Consider the following 22,725-nt stretch of genomic DNA (forward strand, 5'->3'; position numbering starts at 1 on the left):
AGTTGTCTCAGACCTCAGGCAGTGCAGTGAGAGCCTGCAGGAGATTAATAGGCAGGTTATCCTCCAGCCCTCCCCACTGCAAAATCTGGCTGTGCTAACGACTGGCCTTGTACAGAATGTGCTGAAATCCCACTTAGGTTGCTCTCCATCCACATGAACCCTGGTCTAGCAGCCACCCAGAGTCTAACGAAAGGTCAGGAAGCAACAACCTGCAAAGCAACTGATGCCAGCCAAGGAGGAGGAGGGCATGCCCAAGGTGGCCAGTAGATACACTGGCAGCCTCCACAGCTCCCCAGAGAAGCCCCCCTCTCCCTGCTGCAATGACTTTCATCCGACGACCTCTCTTGGAGTCCTCAGCAGAAACAAAAGCTGCTTCTCTCTGCACGGGACTTTGGCAGGCAGCATTTCCACTCTCCCCCTTGCCAGGTCGAGCCTGCCAGGAGAGAACTGAACTTTTCTGACAGAAGGAGGTACACTTCACGTTCTCCATTACCTGCAGAAGGTCATGGATCTTTTAAAGGTCCCTCTCCTGCTAATCCAGGCACTCTGTGGATACCAGGACCCTGAGTGTGCTGCACAACATGATGCCACACAGCTACCAAACTCATTTTAAGAGAGCTAGTGTGGTAGTAGGGGCAGTACAGCTGCATTGCTTGCAAAGCTCCACCTGGCCCAATTAGCCCCACTGGAAACCACTTTGGGTGTCTCCGTGTGGCCTTATGCTGTGCCAAGTAAACAAATCCATCCAGCACATTTGCAAAGACAGTCTTTACAACTAGGCCAGAAACGTTCATGCACAGATTGAGTCATTAAGCAGATTTCAGCTGGATGGCCGTGCATGAACTCTGGCGTTTTGCACATGGAAGATGGCAAGCAACTGCTGAAGAAGCAGATCCTGGCCTCTGAGGAGGGACTGTCTCACAATGAAGAAGCAGTCCTACCCCTCGAAGCTAAAAGACACTGAGCCTTCTTTTGGAAATGTGCTTGCCAATGGAGATGGAAAGCAGCAGAAGAAGCAGTGGGAGATGATGTATTCAGATAGAAATCTCCTATTTGGTACAATGCCCAAGAGGAGTGCCTCCATGTAATGCAACAAATTCTCTTTGGTGAGGGGGCAGATGGAACAAAGGCAAGCCTGATGCAACCCAGAGTTTTGCTCATATTTGCAAACAAAGCAGCTACAGTGTAAAGAGGACATCCAATGACCTCCGGTCTTCCCTTTCCCTGTCTCCCCAGATCACCCTAAAAACATTCAGCTGCAGTCATCTTTCTAGTTGATCAGTCAATGCTGGGTTTCCTGAAGGTTTTCTTCCCATATATTTGATAAACTACAATTCATCGTAATACCAACTTCAGTTTTATTTTTTCAGATCTATCACTAATTCTGTGGGGTATATTCCATCCTTGAAAAGCAGTAAAATCCTTTATATTTTTAAACAATAAATATTAAATGACACCTTATTTTCAAATATTACATTACTTATATTCAAACACTGATTTAAAGTACTGATCCTGCTGTAAGTTAAAAATTTGACATCTCCATATTCTGCATTCTCCTCTAATTCTCGTCTACCTTATCTTCTGGACATTGGAGATGCAGAGTTTCCAGCAGAAAGAAAAAAACATTTTACTTCCTCCAACCATAGAAAAAGCAAAACAATTTTACATGAAAAATTCAGCTTTGCATCTCCTTTCACACTCCAGAACACCCCAGGTCAGAAATACAAACTATTGAGGGGCCCATAAGCTGGCCAATTATGACTCTCTGTTATAGCAAAATAAAAAAGTGAATCTTGCTATGGGAAGGATCTCCCCTGTTTAATACTGTGTCCCTGTTAAGGATGCATAGAGGCACTGAATTTCTTATACAAATTCAACATAAACTGTTTGACATGGGAAAAACAAGGCTTTATAGGCAGTCTCATTTTGAAAAATGGCTAAATTATCATATATGAAACCTCATCATCCCTGTCTCCCTCCCACAAATAATTATAATCAGTGTAGGATATGTAGAATGGAAAATTGTAGCCCCAACAGTTAAAGTTCAGTAAAAGGTCTGAAAAAAAGAGTTACAGTGGGAAGTGTTAGGTGATCTTAAGTGAAGGAGTTACTAGCTGTGTCACCTGTAATGTCTTCATTACTGGGGCCTTGGATATTATGGTGATAGCTGCTACTAAAACACCTCAGACAAATATCCCTACTTTAATCTCTTTTGGCGACATTGGGAAAACGCCTGTGAGGTAATAAGTGCTTAGCACATAGGAAGATCAGATTTGATATAAGTGAACTATTTTTTCTGGCGCTTTGGCACTTAGCTAGATACATAAGCAGAAAATCAGACAAAACTGACAAAATAATATGAAAGCATGTGATGGTGGTTTATTAAAAGACTTACAGCTGAAGAACATGAATGTCGCCTTTTGTCTCTATATGTGATGTACCAGCCCCTCTCCCATTGCTCTTTGAAGGCACAGAATCCAGAAGTAACATCTGAATTTTCAGATCTAAAAGCCAATGAGCTAGAATATTCCCCCTGAAAGAGATGATGGTGGCCTTATTGAATTGACTCTTCAAGAAGCGGCTGGCTCCCATAGTGTGGTCAGGGAGCCAGTCATCTCTTGGAATGGATCTGGCATAAATGAGGAATAATCCAAGGCAGTATCCATGCCAGGCCTCTTGTCAGCAGCTGACAGTGCTGCTGGGATGCTTGGTCTCAGGATCCCCAACTCCAGGAACACAGGCTTTCCCTCAGCCAGCAGCTTCACTTGGTCTCATTCAGAATAAGGAATCAACAGTAGCACAACCAGGATTTTCAAGAAGGTACTTGGTGGGGCATAACGAAATGGAGCCTGAGCCTCAGGGAAGAGACTACAAGGCAGCGTTTGCCAACTACTGCTGCTAGAAACAAAGCTCTTGTGATAGCATCTCCTCTGCCGGGAAGGAGCATGGATACCAGCCAAGCCTCCATTCCAGTAGACTGCAAGGGTGTTTGAGCAAAAAAGCCATCAGATACCCTGAATGGAAGATCATTTTGCTCTTGCCAGTTTGCTCTGACATAGGTGAGATCCTACATTTACAGATGCCTTGGTTTGTAGAAAAATGAAATAACTACGAGTAACTGCAAAAGCCTCACCTCGTTTACCCAGTATAAATAAACTTGTAACAAGAGAAAAAAGAGCACTAGAAGAACCACATGTTTGTTTCCCCATATAGTATATACAACACAAACTTTGCATCCAAATCTAGCAATGAGTCTTTATTGCTTTCCATCATGCAAATTGCCAGGTTGCACACCAATGACCCACACAAACTTTTGTCAGGTTTGGTTTTATTTGGCTTTAGTTTCAGAAAAAGTTGCACACAAGAGGTGGAATTATTTGCAAAACAAAATGAAGTGTTGATGATCGTGTCCTCACCATACAATAAAAGGATATTTCACTAAGCTTCAGGATGCAGAGTAGCAGCATGGTCCCTCCTGTGATCTCGCTCAGGGAAAGGTCAGGTAGCTAGAGAAATTCTATTTACTTTTGGAGCATTCAGCTACATAAGGTACCAGCTGGGAAAAAAGTGTTGAGTGACTCAGAGGGAGATGCTTCTACACCCGCAACATGAATTGAAGTTATGAAGTGTTAACAATAAGAATGGTGGAAGATGGTTCAATCAACTGATCTGTTCCCACTGTTCCAAAAAAGAAAGCCCAAATGTTCCCAAAGTATGGAGGATTCTCCAAAGCATTTAAAGCCATTCTCTATTTCACAGATGAAAAAGTGCGTACATATCCATGTTACCATGGAGAAAAATGATATCTTTGCTCTCCTTTACATGCGCATTTCAGGCTTTGAACTTTAGATTAATACAGGTCATTTTTTACCTTCATCTTTCCTTCACCACAACACAGATGGTCCTGAAACTGAAAAGTAACACCATTTACTAGTGGACCCATAGGGTTTGATCCAAACCCCAAACATTACCCTATAATTCTCAAACCTTTGGCATATTTAAACCTAGCACTGCATTTTGCATGGTACATATTTTTCTAACATGTTTGACCAAATTCTGAAGCCCGACCACTTGGGCCAGATTCTGATACCTTTCACAATTAGCATTTTTTCCCCTGAAGACCCACAAACTAATAGAATTTGTATGAATAGAGACAGGAATGTGACACTTCCTAGCATTCAAAATCCGGATTCAAATTCATATTTTACAGGTTGGGTCTAGCCCACAATCCAACTCATTTGGCAACACTTTTTCTCCTAATTGAGATATACAGTTCAGCATGAATGAAATACCTCCACAGTTAAAGAAGACACTAAAAAACCTTCTTCCAACAGTTAACTGCAATTAATTTCAAGGTAGTAAAAGTCTGATTATAGAATGATGTCATTTGCATGGACTAACTCCATTCTAACACTAGGATAAATCAAATTAACAAAGCTAACGAAGGTGACAAGAGTAGCAGTGTTTTTAGCTGAAATTAATACTTTCAGCACTGTATGTTAAAACAGGTAATGATCTCCTAATCTTTACTTTGATATGTGCTTTATTTCCACATATGCATTAGTGTCAGGAGATCAATTAATTAGTAAAATAAAAAGAAGGATCTCTAAGGCAATATTAATATTTAAAAATTCAAACATAATTGTTCCTTATGCTGTTCTCTAAGTTTTGCTCTTGGAAACTGAACCTAACTTCTCCAATGCATATATTGCTCAGGGTCCCCTGATGCTAATCTGACTGTTGTTCTATATGGGTTTCAAAATAAGTGAGAACACTTCAAGTACAAAAGCAGTACAGAAAAGAGACTAAGCAAAAATGATACTTTCTCACTCCTCATGCACCACAACGACAGAGCACGGGAGCTTCATGGCTGAAGTGTCTACTGTGAGTCCCCAGCTGCTCCAGAGAGACATCTTGGAGAACACCATGAGTACCTCCCTGCCCCATCACCCATGGAAGCCAACACTCACGCAGAGCTCAGGGAGGCAGGTAAGCTTCCATATCTCCCCTTCACATGTAGTCAAGGCATTGCCAGGGTGCTCACTCAGACCCAGAATTTATGACTCACCCTTGGACTCACCCAGCTTAGATATCGCCTTTATCTATCCACCTTATAGACAGGAGCAGGTGTTCATCACTGCACCCCCAGCCCAGTTGAGAAAACTCTGATCTGAGAAAATGAGCTAACTTCTATCCTGAGTCCTGCTTTATCGAGAACATGTTTTGTTAATAACATAAGGGCAGACAAGATCTCATGGGTCATTGAATTTGAGGTCCTTTATAATAGAAACTACATCACAAAATCTCTTTCACAAAATTATCAAGCACAGTCTAATAATAAGCTAAATTGTTTGCCACCACGACTCTTCCTGGGACACTTTTCCACAACCTCACTATTTGGATGACTTGAAATCTCCTTCTATTTTCTAGCCTTAATTTATATACTCCTGGGGATTTTTACTATTAGCAATTATAAGCAAGCCAAAAAGAGCTTAGTTTAATTCTCAAAATCAGCATGAGCAAAGAAGGAAAGTCATTAGGAGAAGGTACCTCTTGGGAAATAAGCAAGTTAAATTTCAAAGGCATAAGAGAAAATAAGCATCCACTATTCTCATATTCACCACTGACAGTTCATAACTGAATTTTCTGGACCCACACAAACTTTTGTCAGGTTTGGTTTTATTACCAGGCACATGGCCCTATTATTTAGAACCAGGGGAAATTGTACCTCCAACTTGCCTCTCACCATGTAGCAAAGAACACGCACTTCAGCGTTATGGATACCAAAGAACTGAATGATGTTTATGAGAACTATTACAGAAAATGTTAGATATAATCCAGCCTAGAAAATGTTCTGATTAAAAAAGTTTATTATTTATTTACAATAGAAAGGGGCACATGCTTTCACAGATGAAAACTGCCCTTTTCTAGCCAATTCCAGTTGCAAGCAGGAAAGGATATAAAATCTTGAATTTAAGTTTAATTTCTGAGTTTACAAGTGACTCAGCCTGTGTTCTCACACCAGTCCCCGATCCTCTTTCTGTCTCCATTTCCTCATCTTTAAAATATGGGTAATAATATTGCTGCATCCCTTGAGTGTTTCTTAAGCTTAATTAATTCAATGCTTTACCAAGTGCTTTCTGATCCAGAGATGGGAGTGCTATGCATATCCAAAGGATTCTATTTTAGACCATTTGTAAATAAATAAAAATGTACTTTCTAGATCTTATTTTTAATACAGAATAGGCATGACCTGGCCTCAAGTGATCTTCTCTCATGGAAAAGGCATTGGCCGCCAGGTCTGAAGCCAGCAGTCTCTCCCAGGTCAGTAGTCTTCCCTTGCCTGGGGAATGTGAGAATGTGGCTGCTGGCCAGGCCTCTCGTGCACAGAGGGAGGGAATTGGAGCACCAGGCCTCTGGTCAGCACTTGCCAGCCAAAGCTGCACTTTTCTCATAGAAAGCGAATTGGAAAATGCATCTGCACCCCAACGGGTCTTGCTCGGTTGAGAGCTCTGCAGCTGTCCTGCTAGGAAATGATGTGACATTGTACAAGAGCTCTGGGACCCCTCGTACATTGAAAGAAGGGGAAGCAGAGGTCAAAAACTTGGGCTGGTCTTGTACTTCATTAGGACTACAGCTCCGCAAATCAGATTACTTAAGGTAGAACACGATTTTTGGAGCTGACACTCCACTGCAAGGCCAAAGATGGGAAGCCCAAGATAAGACCAAGGTTTTCCAACTAGGGTTAAAGTGTTTGTATGTATTCGGCTGCAAATGTGTGTGGAGTAGGGAAGGACCAAGAATTATTGGCTTATTACTTCTTAGTCAGGTCTATTGTTCTTTAAACTGAAAGTAACCAGGGCAACTAGGATGCTTTACCTGCAATACATCTGTTAATGTTGATTTCACTCCTACACATTACGGTGAAAGCTAATAAGAAGGTGGCTTCTGGCTAGATGTGATGTTTCTTTAAAGTGAAAGAATGGCTTGTTGTGGAAAAAGCGTGGTCAAGTGGTTAAGCAGCAAGTTCGGACTTGGGAAGCCCAGAGCCCATTCCTTATCCTACCAGAGGCATGAAAGCGGTACTTGTATTTTCTGCAGATCTCCTCACTGGGAATGCAAAGTGCCTCACACTATTTTAAGTCATCCCATCTCTCTGTTTCAGTCCCCCATGTGTAAAATGGGAGACAATAACAAAGAAGTCTCACAGGGACTGTGAGATGCTCAGATGCTAAAGAAAGAGAGGCCATATGTCTTCCTAAAATAAGTAACAGCGTGGATAGGGCTATTTTGGGATAATAGAGCTGTGCCAGCTTTGCATGCAACTGCCTCCATCACAGCAGAAATCTATAGGAGTTTAAATAAAACCCATGTATACACATATACACACTCCTGTGTGTCACATTTCTAAGGTAAATGATTTTGGGTTTTAGACTGCTCAGGTGATAGCATTCAGAAATTCTGGCAGCTACTGAAGTCCGCTTTTAAGTGGCATAGATAATGCTGTGAGCTGGTGTCAGCTAGCTCAAGAGTCAGAGCATTACCAGTCAGTACTTTTAAGGGTGATGTTCAGGGAAGAGGTCAATGGTTTGGTGACTGCCTGGTGTGCGTGGTGTACCCTGGCTGCCCACACAGGCAGGGAGAGTGAGGTCAACACCAGTGTCATGTGCAGGACCAGAGTGGTGTGGTGAAGAAGCAGTGATGGTGGTAACGCTGCCTCATTTCAGTAAGTCTCTGGCTGAGGCTTTAAATGTCGGACGTAATCACCTAACATGGCTAGTGGTGGCTTATGCTCTCCTGCAGGCTTAACTTCTTATACCTACCTCGGAATGATAAAAGATAAAAGCTTTGAAATAGCTATAAAATAAAGAGCATGTGGGGCACATATATAACTTATGGCTGTTTGCCATGATTAAGGTCTATACAAACTCACTTTTCCTTGTCAGGTACAGCCATGCCCCAGACTGTGCCACAATCTAAGTAGCAGGGAGAAAAGAGGAGACCAGACAGCACCACTTGAACTTGTAAACAGACTTTCAGCAACTGGAGATGAGAGCACGTCACAATGGTTGCTGAGTGTACATCTGGCACTAAGGTACCTCATCACTTAGAAACAGTTTAGGTATTTAATTAAATATAGACCTAGCAATTTGGTTTGTGTTCCACATAGAGAGTGAAGTCTGATTTGATAAAATATTCCAGAATTTCACCTTATAAAGTGGTCTTCTATGTGTGTGTATTAACATATATACCCATATGATACTTTTCTCATTGTTTTAAAATTAGAAATGTCACAGTGATTTTCACTGCCTTTTAAATCCAGAAACAGATGCAAAAACTAGAGGACTGTGAAAAATCAGTGTTGAAAATTAGCCATGTTTCCCTGAATCTCGAAAATATTCACATTTGTGTTAAACTGCTCTACATATTCTAATTTATTTGCTCTTATTTATAGGTAGTTCCCAGGCTTCTTTGCCAGTAAATAAAGTGCACAGGTATGTGTACATGCAAGATAAATTATGAAACCAAATTGCTACAGTCATCACAGTTTTCTCTCAGGGCTTAGCCCCGAAAGGTGCTGAGCACCACAGCCAGATGCACTTGAAGTCAAGAGAATGAATGCGCTCACAGAGATCAGTGTAATACACATTAAAGATATAATTGGAATGACTTGCTATATTGGGCATAATTGTAAGGTTTTGGTAGGAGCTGGGGCTGCAGGGGAGACCTGTGTAGGAGGAGATGAGGGGCTGCCCTGTGCTGGTCACAGCCATTTCCAGCCAGCTCTGCAATGGACAACACTGACTCACTTGCACATCAAGACCGAACCAATGAGAGCAGCATATGGTGCCTCTGCAAATACATATCTAAAAAAGGCAGTAAACACTAAACAAGAAGAGATGCCAGAGAAGGAGGGCTGCCAGAGCAGGCACAGAGCAAAAAGAGGGGCATGAGCAGGGGCAAGAGAGACCCCAGAGGAGGGGAGATGCTGAAGAAAAAGGAGAGACAAGAGAAGCCTGATCCAGGGCAAAGTAGGGGCAGAGCCAGAGGAGAGGCTCAAGCAGAGGTGACAAGTTGCCAGAGCAAGTACGCTTCAGAGGGGACTGTGGCCCATGGGGGAACTTCATCAGAGCATTTGAGTAAGAAACAAGGAGCAGTGAAAGAAAAGGAAAAACCATGCACTGACCACCTTTCCCTGGGATGCCCATTGTCTCATCAAAGGGACGAAGCACGATGTGCAGTGATGAGACTGGGGATGGGGAAGGAGAGGTTTCACAGAGGGAAGTGGTATTTTCCCTGTTTGTCTTCTTTGTTTCTCAATACTGGAATAAAGAATTCAAAGTTTGTATTAATTGCAATAAACTAAATTCTGTGCAATTCCCCTACTCAAGACTGCTTTTTTGTCTGTGACACTCAGACAACAAAAGTAACAACCAAAACTTCCATTCCAAACCTGAAATAACTACTTACGGTTTAGCAAAAACAAGAACCTTTTCCCTCTGCTGTATTTCTTCATGTTTTCACCATACTTAGCCCAGATCCAAACAGACCTGCATTTTATGAATTGGACAATACCCAATAACTGTGGGAATTAAAAGATAATAATGTGCTAAAGCACTGACTGCCAGAGCTAGGCAGACACAAGGGACAAGAAGAAATGTTTTTTCCTGACTATCCAGCTGCTTTGAATTCAGCTGAAACATGGTCTTTCTCTGAGAAACCAAGGAAAAATGGCTTGCACTCTGCAAAGCTGACCCGCCTGCTCACTTGGGAGGGACTCAGCCAACCCAGGACATGGAAGAAGTGACATGAGTTTTCTGATGAGAGGGCCAGATTGCTCCTTGTGCCAAGATATGTTGAGCCCAGGAGAAGGGCTGGGATGCTAGAGAGCCTGTGCTGATTCTCGAATGATGCTGGCCCTCGCCCAGCCCCTCTCATCACGGGGTGCTTGAACTTGTGAGAACTGGACAGGGTTCCTACAGGGCTGGAGCCAGATAAGCGTCAAGATCTCCCTCTCTCCAGCTTCATTTCCCTTGGTGCGTTGAGAATCCCCCATTGCCAGACTGACCAGCCCAAAAGTGATGAGGAGTTTGAGAATGAGCCCTGATTGTTGTTTAGCACTCACAACAGCTAGATAAACCTTGGAGTTTCCCACTTTTTCCATTGTAAATGCAGGAGTACTGCAAGTGCTGAAGTTAAGGTAAACTCATATTTTAACCACAGCTCCTGCAATTCTTGCCCACATAGCCCATTTCTACCAAACAGGTTCAAACTTAAGTATTTTGTGGACAAAAAGGGCCAGAAACTTTGCAGAAAGCTCCTATGGATGACTTATAGGCAAATCATTGCTAATTCACAGAGGGTGTGCAATTTCTAAGTATGATTGCTTTTTCAGTGACTCCACACAGCTCCAGATACAACAAAGTACTTTAGGGGATGCACAATCAACAATCAGCAAGGCTGAGGTATGCGGATACTATTTATCTCAATTAAACTCTTTTTATGTTATGATGACCTGAATTTAATTACAGCAGCTTCATCCATCAGCTGACATGCAGTCTCTCCAGTTAGATTGTCTCTGAGAGCACTGAACTTGCTGCATAACCAAAAAGACATCAGCCCTTAAATTATCTTCTCTAAAGCAGGGAAACACACAAGTTCTTTTAGGTAACAAAATATTTTTTTTCTTTAGCAGAGCCTCTCTGTTAGGCATGTTGAGTCTAGTATACCCATGCCCTGTAAAACTTTACTGGCATATTTGTTTTGTGTAAAGTAGCACAACACAGCTGCTCTTTATGGACTGAAACTCTTACCTGGCAATGAAACGATCCTTGGCTTCATTTTATAAAGTTGTGGAAAACCTCAACCTGTGATTATTTTGTTAGCTTTAAAAATGACTTTCGTTTTCAAATGCCTTTAGTACTCTCTAATTGTGCTGGGGACTTAGCTGTGTAATTTCCCTGTGTTGATTTGGAAACTATTCTTTCTGCCATAAGATCCATGTGTGTGTTTGTAGCATGGAAAGTTCCAGTTTGTGATTCCAAAGCTGCCATTCATTTAGATATGGACATTTCAACTTCAGTCTGGCAAAAACACTACAGTGATTTCCCAACATCACAGATGCTTTATCTGCACACAAACCCTCCAGATGCTCATGCTTTCACATACGTACCGTTGAAGGCTGTCCAACAATGCTCCAAGATCTTAAAAGCATTTACAAAATCAAGCTCAACTGCACTCACCAATGGAGAAATCACGTTGAAATATTATGACAGTGAGGATATTGCAGTGAAAGCAACAACCACCATGGGCAGGCACCAGCAGGAGCTGAGCACCTCTGGACAATCAGCTCAGGGTGGAAAGGGACATCCAAAACTCCCAGTTGTTTTGTTCTTCATCTTGACAACCAATCCATCACCTGAATTTAAAGGCAGAAAAGAACAGGTTCAAAGCATTTAGGGCCTTACTCAAAGGCTCCTGTCTTCAGAAAGAAAATGCTGTTGCTGTAGGGGTTGGTGGTATAGGTCTGTGATGCATCTTTGAGAAAACATTAATTAAAAAATTATAGAACACCATAAATTGCCAAATTTAATGTGGAAAACTGTTTTCTGAAGCTTTAGTTTTTATATAAGGTTTAATTTTGTTTGTAGCCTTTTCTATCTCTTTGAAATTTTGCTGCTTATATCCATGACCTAGACCTTACAGAATGGAGCACAATTATGCTCAGCTGCAAGGAACAACTACCACAGGCAAGCCCCCAGCCTTGCCCAAATCCAACTCTATATTCCTCAAGCCCTTCAGAGAAAGACTGCAGCATCATCCTCATAAAAGGAAGAAAGTGCTTGCCGTCATGGTGACAAGATACAAGGAAGAAAAAATTAAAAAGTTGCCTGAACCCGTCCATGTGGAACAGGCAGTCTCTGTTAAAGTCATCTCCCAGTGGAGGAATGGAGCAGCCCATTGCCCCACTCAATACCAACTAGAAGGAGAGAAGAATTTTCACTCCTTGTTTTCTAAGTTGTGTTTCTGTCAGGGGAAAGGGCTCTGGAGCACTCTCCAGGCCATCACCAGGGGAAGGTGGGGTTTGCTGTGAAAAGGAAGCGATGGGCAATCAAAAGGAGTCAAATCACATAAGAGCAGTATTTGGAGGAGTTTGGGGAATAATGAGGGGTTCGTCTCAAAATTAATTTCAATACAATATGTTGAGAGAAATAATATCTAATGGAAACACCAGTTCAGCAAAACATTAAGTGGGTACTTAATGTAAAGTTAAATATAAAATCAACTGAATGTAAGTATAACCCAACAACCTCACCAAAAGTCTTTTCAGCTACTTTGCATGGATTTGATTATTCCACTCAAGAAACCACCATACCCAATCTATTTGCATTTTTCTCTTCTAGGAATAGGCCAAAATCCTCTTTTTCTTTATCCCCCAGATAATTACTTTAGTATAAAAGAAAGATTCCCCACCCTCTTGCTTATGGAGAAACTGTTGTGAGGTTATACCATGGACTTCAACAGATGCTCATAATTACACAAGTGTTTTCCTGAATCAGAGTTTGGAAGAGAAAACGGTATATAGCAGAATGCTAATTATAGCCTACTGAAGTCCCTGGAGAAGGCCTGGCACTACTGTGGCTGAATTTGGTTGAGCACGCACATATGTCAAGGGTTTGGTTTAAAAGCACAAGATTGCAGAATGTCAGAAGAAAAAATTTAGTACACTCAGATATATTCTCGTCTCAGAACGCTGTGAGCAGGTTCTGCAGTAATGAGTTTGATAAAATCCCTCACGTTAATCTGCACCATCTTGTACTCTTTAGAGGCACAGGGGGAAATATCTTCCAAAGCAAGAGTAATACATTTTGGATCTGAAAAATATTTAGCTTCCAGGACAGTACCTGGGCAAGCAGATACGAAGTAGAACTGAGAAGCATTTAATCTGACCATTTTCACGTTAGTCCTAGGGCGGGAAACCCTTTCCTTGTTGAGGGTCAAAGAGACTCATTTAGCCCCATTACCACTCACCTTATCTAAAAATGAGGAATCCCACAACATGAAATTAAGTCACAGGTCACAGCCAACAGCCAGTATTTCCCATCCTTGCCCTAGATGAAGCTTTGTGGAGCATGAACCTTACCTTCTTGTTTGTAACTGTAAAGTATAATGCACATTGCAGTTTCCATAGTGGAACACTATAGGTTCTGAAATGGCCCACACTTTCATAAGTACTGTTCTGTTCATAGCCTTGGTTATGGAATGTAATATGTAAAGGCTTTCTGCAGACTTAGAAACTAAAAAGAAAAAGCATGTCTTAAAGACTTAACTACTATATGGATTTCAGAATGAGGAAAGAATTGTTTCAGTCTTCCTGATGTAATTCCTTTATTTTCCTGATTTACAAAATATGAAAAATAGTGCTCACTCTTCCTTTCTACTTCACTAGGCTGCTATGAAGACCATACATACAGTACACCACATATGCAAAATAGTATTTAGCTGTGACATTTGATTTTGCACTCGGTAATCAGAAAAACATGTTTCTTTATGTTCCATCTAGTTTTATTAGAAAATTATTTGCTTCAGAAAATTTGTTTCTGGCACTTTCAAAAACTGTATTGTATGATAGCTTTGTTTTATTCTCATTTATTGACTTGTTAAGCCATTTCATTTAGTGTTAATGATGCAAACCATCTTGTTTAATGCTTTGATGCTGCCCAACATATTATTGCTTTGGTCTGCAGAATAGGGCATTTTTAATACCTCTCTTTTAAAAAACATTATCATTATTTAATTTTTATTACATAAGTTTTACAAAAAAGCCATCTCAGAGCAAGTAATTTATAGATTAACTAATACCACAACAGCTTTAAAAAAAACACTGCAGTGTTCCAGAGCATTGGCTTAAGACATCATAACAATAAATTAATGAGCTCTTGTGTTTGGGACAAGTACTGTGATTTATCCACACTACAATGTCCCTTTTCAACAGTTGAACACAGTACAGTGCAATGCAGTGTCACCACAGCATCAGTATGCTGGAATGCTGTGTTTATTGACATGAGAATGTTCTAGACAGAAGTTTTCCAATGAAAGAGACAGTGTAGCTTTGGGCACAACCTTCACTTGAACAAAGTTCCTTGTTCAATGTCAAGAGAAAGTGACTTTTCTGATTGTTAAGAGGCTGTTGACAGTAAAACACAGGCTGGAGCAAGCAGCAGTGGCAAGCGGATCTTCAGGAAATACTGCAAAACTCTTTTATGACTAGTACCAACCTGCTGGTGGGACATCAGTGGGACTACACTGAGATCTCAGCAACAGAGTTGCTGAAGAGTACAGCCCTCTTATTTGTTACTAGAGGCAAGGCTAAGCTCTTGCAACCTTCCATGGGAGAAAGAAATGGGAATAGGCAGAAAACCTGGAATTCTTGCATGGTGGCATAGAAACAAAGCAGAGGTACTTTGCTTTCCTCTGTCCCCCAGCCACCCTGCACAACACCACCACTACCTCTATGTGAACTTTAACTAGAAATTTATTGTTACATGAGTAGTTCTTCAACTTCAGCAGGTAATTGTAAAACCCCTTTGGCACCAGAATTGCTGTGATGTGCTTCAGACCCATTGTTCTGACCTCACTTATTCCTTTCAGGCAGGTGTCTGTGGCATCATGGACTGTCCGCCCTGGCTTAACATTGCTGCTGACATTTCTACCCTGTTCCTAATGGCTGTAGCAGTACTTTGGGCTTCATTTATGTTTTGAACCACTTATAAGAAGGTAGATATTTTAGTGTCCTGCATGAACAGACAGTATAGCAATTCAAGAAAAAGAAAAAAAGAGACTGAATTCTGCAAATGTACAACAAACATTCTCTGTTACAAGATTAGTATATATAAAAATAATATACAGTGCCTGTGTAGTAGGGTCCCCAAAAAAGTAACTTTCCATCAGCAAGGTCCTTGTTTTTATAGGTCTTACTGTGTCATTATTTTTAAGAAATGGAATAAGCAAAATTTAATCAGTCTCAGTCTAAAGCATCTTTTACCCACCCCCAAGTAGGTTGTATTTTTTTTTTTTTTATTTCTTTCCCCACTATTCGAGGTTACAACTTTTTCTTTTCCATTCCAATTGTTCCAGTAACTGAATTTTTACTTCAAGGCTCTATTTCTTTCTGTACAATTCTCAGCTTCTGTTGCACCATTATATGAAAGGCATTTTTGTTTGACATTTCATAGAGCCTTATGAGAATAATATACTTCATGCATCACCTGTGTATTTCATTTCAAGCCACTAGAAGGTAAACTTCATTCAACTCTGTTGAGGTTATCTGTCTTATCCCAAGTCCACACTGGCTAGAAGAGTTCTTTCACACAACTGCTCAGGCAAAGCCCTGAATTTTCCATTGCTAAGGCTGCTGCTTCACCCACAGCTCAGAGCCCTTTTGATCTGTTTCCCTCTTTCACTTTATGAACAGAATTTTTTTTCTTTTTTAAACACAGGGGACAGCCACAATGGTTATTTTAAATGTGGCAACAGCTCTCCAATAACCCAGTGACAGATAGAAAAACCATGAGATGGAAATCAGCTGAACAAGTCTACAATCAGTTAGGGAGACCACTAGGGAAAGCACCCCTAGCAAGCACCAAAACTTACTTATAGAAATTGTTAAATGAGACAAGGATATTGCAAGCTAGAAAAGCCTTTCTGTGGCTTGCAGTTGAAACACTGAATCCTTCTTTACCTTCCCAAAGGTGTATGTAGCTACACCATGGTTTTAAATTCCATAAGGTAAGATGCAACAGGAAAAGGATAATTTTCTCATATGCTATATTATCGAAATCATTCGCATTAGCTCCCTTAAGTTCACTGTTCGGCCTTATGGTGTTAACCAGTATATTGTCATCCCTTCAGCTCTCAAGCATGCTATCTCCTCCCATGACAAGTATCAGTAACAAACGAGACCCAGGATGCAGCACAACTGTGTATGAGTAGAACTGGTATTATTTTCCCAAACATGAAGTTACTACTAAAGAGAGTGTGATTAACAGAAGAACGGTCAGTATGTCTGTATTTAGGTGGCTTGTTTGGAAACCTGATTTGAAGGGCACAGAAAAGAAAAATCTGGCTTAAAGCCATAGATTCATAGTCAATTCGGGTATGAATCCGTACTGGTGCTTAGGCAGTCCCACCTCCAGCCAGTAGCTCTTGCCTTACTACTTGTAGCAAAGCTGACATCCACATGGCCACACCATGACCTAGCTGACAGACCTGATCTCACTGAGGAGTGACTTGTCCCAGAGGAAGAAAAGCCCCTTCGACTTGAGCTCTAGTACGGAGCGACAACACAAACAAGGGGAGGGAACTAGGAATTTTTCTGGCAACTGCAGCAACTGGATTAAAATGACTGTTCAATCACGGTCCCTGAACTTAGATGTAAAGCCAACAGGCACAACGCAGCTGGTGCTAATCAAATGCTAATGGGGCACTGAAACAGCGATGACCCCACTTCCCCGACTACCATCCATGTGCTCCTGCCTCTTCCCTTTGCCCTAGCTTTGATACTCATGTCACCTCTCAACAAGGCAGCTCAGCTTCCTGGAGTTTAAGGAAACCAACTCCACAAAAGAGCTGATGCAGAATAACCACACAGTAAACCGAGAGGAGACTCACAGTCAATGCAATACATAGCAGGGGATAACCAGACTTGAGGGAGAATAGAAACATCATCGCCCTTTTCAAAAGCAAGAAGTTATAAGCTTAGCTCAGCAATTTTCACACTAATGGCTGCAATGATTACCTTCAAAATATAGGACATCTCTAAAGCACCTGACTCTTCAACAGGAGCATCTATTGAGCTCAGGAGATGTCATGGAGATAACATAAAAGCTTAATGACAACAAATTATATTTTAAGTCTTAACTACTCCATTGTTAACCATTTTAGTAGAAACAGCAAGCTAAGGTGTTTATCTGCTGGTAGTGACTTCTCCCCTGGGTGAACTTCAATTAAATCTCTTCAAGCATAGGGAGAAGAATGTAAAATTTCACTCTCTCTCTGTCTCACCACATCCTAAATCTTCTCAAACTGGAAGAAGAGGTGCATTTCCACAAAGGCTGAGTAGTCACAACAGGATATTAGGTTTGAAGAGTCAGAGCAGAGAGGCCTCATTAACCAAAAGTATAAAAGACCACATTTGTCCTCCTCAGTTGGAAAGTGATAAACACAGATTTCAGAACCCAGCTCTTACACCTGCTAGCTATGGAGAAAGTGTAAATTAGCTTTACCCTTCACCAAAAGGGATCCAAAGCACAATGCCCTGCTGCAACAGCTGTGTATGAGTATGCACTCAGGCAGCTGCTGCTGACCTGCTGGAGAATCGCTCCCTATCTGACTGTGTGACGAGTGGCTGATATGCCTACACCTACAAGCTCACATTGGGTTTTGATGTTAATATTGGGCAGTTGTGTCAGAGAAAAGACAATGCCCTTGGTACCTTGTGTATATATATTCTGCATTTAGGACAGGATGGAATTAATGCCATTTCATAGTATCTAAACCAGTCACTCAATGCCCCAAAGTATCCTCCTTAGCCGGTTAGCCTTGAGGGTTTCTTGGAAATTGTAGAAACAAAACCAAATATCAAAGTTGCAGGTGGGAGACCAAGTAGAGAAAGAAGTGGAGTAGGACAGAGGCTTTTGGAGAGGACTGGCAGTGTGTCCCTATTGCATATGACCAAGGCCTTTCTCTTGCTTTATGGCTTTCCTCTCTGGAGCTCAGAGCCATGATTGAAAGGACGTAGGAAGAATTTAAGGCCTTTCTAGAAGGTGCTCAGGACCTCTAAGTATGGCTGCATGTCAAATAAAAACACAGTCTGACTTATTTTCCTAGCTTTGATCAGGGTACCAGCTTCAGTCTTTAACAAGAATTAGGAACAAAGATGATTTAAGTGTTCTCAGCTAAAATGTGCTAAGTTCCCCATGGTGCAGCTTATGAGATTTTGCAGATTGTAAAATTTATGCTGGCACTACTGAAGGCAAGTTCCCCCTAATGAGCTAATAAATTGTTGTGAATGACTTTCTTACCTCTTCAGAAAGCATGTAAGTTCAAACAAGTGGGTTAGAATAACTTAAATCCTCCACTGATCTGGAGAGAAACAGGGAATGTCTATTTCACCCCAGTTCCCACAAAATTTTTGTGTTTTCTTGTTCTAACCCGATTTCTGTCATCCACTTCGGCGATGGTCTTAGCCACTGTTTACTAGAAAGGCTGGGTAGCGGGACAGAACAGGAACCTATAGAGGGAACGCCAAAGGAAGCGCCCCCGAGAGGCAGCATTTCATTTAACTTTCGGTTTGAGCATCGGAATACAAACCCATGGAGGCTGCAGCCGTATTTTCAACCGCCAGATGGTACCAAAACTGCTCACAATCTAGGAATGCTCATTCAGAACACCTACCAAAGGCAGCCGTCAAGTCTTTAAGTCCTTACCGCTAAAATTAATAAGAAAAGTTGAATAAAAATGTAATTTAAAAAAACAACAACAATTCATATGCATCACACACACACACACATCTTAATTTCTCTTCACAATTTCAGGAAAAGGCTGTGTTTCTTTTTCCTGGGCTTCCTTCCTCAACATACAGAAACTACAAACCTTTAATTATATCAAATATCCTTAAAACCATACTCTTCCCCTACTTTCAAGGCCATTAAAATAGCACATTAAAAACTTGTTTTGATTAAGCTGACTTAATTAAAAGATAGCGATTAATGTGACTTTGAAACTACTAAAATTAAGTGGATTACAGATGACCATTTTCCTCAGAACTTTTACATCAAAATTATATTCTTACCAGACTGCAATGCTGTATACAGGGACAAAATGATTGTAAAATACATCTCTAAAAGTCAGCTATGATCACTGAGGGCAGAGAGATCCCTCAGCGGCTGAGAGGGAAGGATAGGCTGAAGTGCAGGCAAGAGGGGCAACGTCCTCATTTGTTCCATTAATGTGTCATGGTCAGAAAGCATCACAAAAAATAGTGTCTTATCCTCCCAATTTTATTTTAAAAGCTCATGCTTAGCTTCTGTATATAAATTTTCCATGAGACTGTGAAGCCTGGTACCAAGCGGGATATTGCTCACCTCATGTGCTTCTGGACCTGGTAACTCCAAATGGCACCTGGCACTGGGATCTCGCTCTTTCCCATAGGATATGACTGGCCTGGTGTTTGCAGCAGCTAGGGAAATATTCTCCAGTTTAAGCACCACTTTGGAAATAATGGTTGAGATAATTACTTCTGCTAACAACTACACTAGATTTAGTAGTGATACAATGAAACACACTAGTCCAGTACAGACAACTGTCTGGCTCCTTGACTTCACCTTTTTCTCATATTCCCTCTTCCACCATAATTTCATCTTCAACGCTGTGAGCTTATAGAAGGCTCCAGGCAAAGGCAGCATCCAAACACCACACGAGCAACTCCTGCTGAAGACATTTTTTGCATGGTACATGACTAAAAGAGCCAGCAAATACTGGTATTTTGCCTAGAGCTGGCACTTTGATTTTGTGACTGCTACTAGGAATACATGGGTTTATAAAAATTATTTCTGATCTAATGTACATGTTGTTTCATTTTTTAACTTGCCCTGAGTAGAAGCTCAGAATGAAATCAGCTTAATAGAATAATTTTACTGCGTGTAGATTTTGTCACAAGTATTGCTTACAGCTGGGATCTAAATTAAGCCTAGAGAAAATAGCTAGAACTCTGCCAGACTGTAAAGTGATGGCATTATTCTCTTATTCTGGGCTCCACTGACATACAGATATACCCAGTGGGCACTGAAAACCAGTGTACAGAGCTAGTGAGACTTGACTCTTTCGTAATAAAATTTATTGCTTCTATTTATTATTTTCTCAAAGAAGAAACCAAGATGAGAAAAGGAAAACGTAAGATAGAAGACAAAATTATTCACAAACCATATTTCTGTTGTGATTTCAAGAAGAAAAGCAATTCAAGTAGCAGAGAAGGAATATGAGAATATTCAAATGCAGAACTCTGATTTCTCTTCTATTTCTAGAATTAAATTATAATATTGCTAGCACCAGGAGTTCAGAAAAAAAGGGGGAATGTCAACCCTAAAGTCTCAAAAATACAATTCCTTCTGCAAATACAAAAAAATAAGATGACACTCTTTTGTTGTATCATGACTTCCAGAGTGAACACTTTATGGAAAACAGTGTCAAGATAATAACAACAAAATTTCGAATGATTGCTAGCATACATAGGTACGAAACACAGAGATAGTAACTGGTGTAAGAGAAATGATGTCTTTAAAACAGTCTTATTCATCCTGCCCCCTTCTTTTACACATCATATTTGTAAGAAATCCTTGATTTAGATGAAGGGATAAACTTCTTCCTTCACATACTTCTTTGCCTGCTCTGCACTTTCTGTCATTCCCATCTAAAACACCATCACACCCACCTAATGTCCTCTAGTAGTTTTGCAAACTTACTGTTTTGAGCCACAGTTCTTGCCTTATTTCTATGAACATTTTGGGTGTAGACCAAATCTGAAGGTGTCAGGTGGAGAGTAAAGGTGATGATGCTGCTAATGTGACAAGGCACCCAGTGTATACCCTTATTTGATGTCCTGTGATCACCTACTTCAGACTACAAGCATCTTGGTGCAGCAAACATATTTTCCCAGGTAGGTAAAACTTTATAAAATGATGCTCCAATATACATAGTAAATAAGAGCACACTACACTTGCAATCTGAAGCACCCAAGAACCAGTAAATGCCAAAAATAAGGTAACATAACCTTAATCCAGAACTTGAGGGAATACACATTTTGATGTCATTGTCATCTTACAGGATAGATAGCATATTTTTTAATATCAACCTGCCTTGCTCAGTGCACAAAACAGGCTGGGCTCATTAAAAAAGCAATCATTCTGCATATTTGTTGTTCAGTGATCCATACCTTGTCTCCTGTATACTCTTCTAATCCTATTCTGAAGGCAGAAGAGCCCATAAGGAAACAAATATTTTGATCATACTCTTTGCTGCAGTATCCAGGTAATCTCACAAACATTCATTTTCATTTATTTTACAGAAGCTGTTATTTGATGCTGGTTTTGTGATTCACGATACAGAGTAAAGAATAATTTGAAGTGCTTATAACTTGCCCGGCTGCTGAGTTTGAGAGTACTCTATGCATTTGGCATGCTTTTCATATTCAAAGTATAGTTTCCCCCGACAACAGTGGGAGCAGTAGCTCCTCTTCAGTTATGCAAATAGCCTCACAGACAAGAGTAGACTATTACTGCCATCTATGAAAAACTGGGTTTAAGTGATTTGCCCATTGTCATACACTATCATGCAGCAGATGCAGGGATACAGCTTTACTCTCTTAAATAGTGTTCAATTGTTGTACACACACTTTCATTTTGCTACCTGTCATTCCCCAACTCCTTCACCAGTTCTCCTAGATATAGCCACATTTTGGATACAGAAAGGTTGCTTGGGCAGATTTTCAAAGTATTTTTGTAGGTGGCTGAAATTTCTAAATGCATAGCAGAATAGCTCTGGTCAGATAGCTGTACAGTCAGTAATCTCTGGCACGTTCAGCACGTAAATACAGTCTTACCATGTGGATGTGACTGCACTGCTGCATTACAGAAAAACACATAAAATATTCCCTGCTACTGATGGATTTCCTGTGAACATACACACATTGCTTTCTGAGGAATCCAGGAGAGAAATAAGACAATCTTACTCACAGGATATTCTCAACCATGAAATGGAGGTCTTAACCTCCTCAACTACGTGACAATTCACCCTCAAAGCCTGGTTTTCTCTGCCTCAACTTGCAGAGAGTCTCATCAAGACCTCTGAGCCTAATAGGGTACAAAGACCCCAATAATACTCACAAATTGATTGCTCATGGCCTATTGCTGTAATACTACCCATACACTAAACAGCATGTATCCAGCTGCCTGCTTCTATAGATAAGAACAGCTGAAGTGAGACAGCAGGGTTGGGGCAGCAAGTTCCTGTTACTGTAACTGTTCTCAACAACAAACTTCCAGGGAAGTGGGCAGGGGTTTTCCAGACACACTTCATGTTGGTCCCACTCCTTCATCAGCTCAATGGGCCAAAGGCCTTGAAGGCAGCTTCCCCCATAAATATCCAAACCACAAATGATACGGAGGCACCCAGCTCACTGATTTAGCCTTTTCTTGCCTTTCAGGGGTGGAGTGCTGAGGCAGGTGACAGGCATAAACACACAAATTTATTATTATTTCAAACAACATTGAAGAGAGAAACAAAATAAACCCCAGAACTACCACTGTTCCTCCTGATGAAAGAAGCGCTCTCATTGAGAAACTAGCTCTCCCTTAATATGGATGCTTGGCCTCTCCTCTGTGCCTCCTCAGTCACACCAGGTGTACGGCTAGACGGGCACAGGAGAAGAACGGGTAACACACAGCGCCACAGTCCAGACTGGCCCTCATGCCCAAGGCCTCACAGCCACACAATCGGCCCGGCGCAGGTGAGAAGAGGGTACATCAGGCACCCTTGCTCTCTGAATGGTGCATTTAAATGTCAATCAGAGCTCCCTCCACCCGCGCTTCCCTCGCGGCTGTACTGATAAGAGGTGGGAGGGGCAAGACCCCGATCCCTCGCAATTCGATTGGTCAAATCAGCCGGCGG

Source organism: Streptopelia decaocto (genome assembly GCF_964273445.1).
Source record: "Streptopelia decaocto genome assembly, chromosome: 1".
NCBI lineage: Eukaryota > Metazoa > Chordata > Aves > Columbiformes > Columbidae > Streptopelia > Streptopelia decaocto.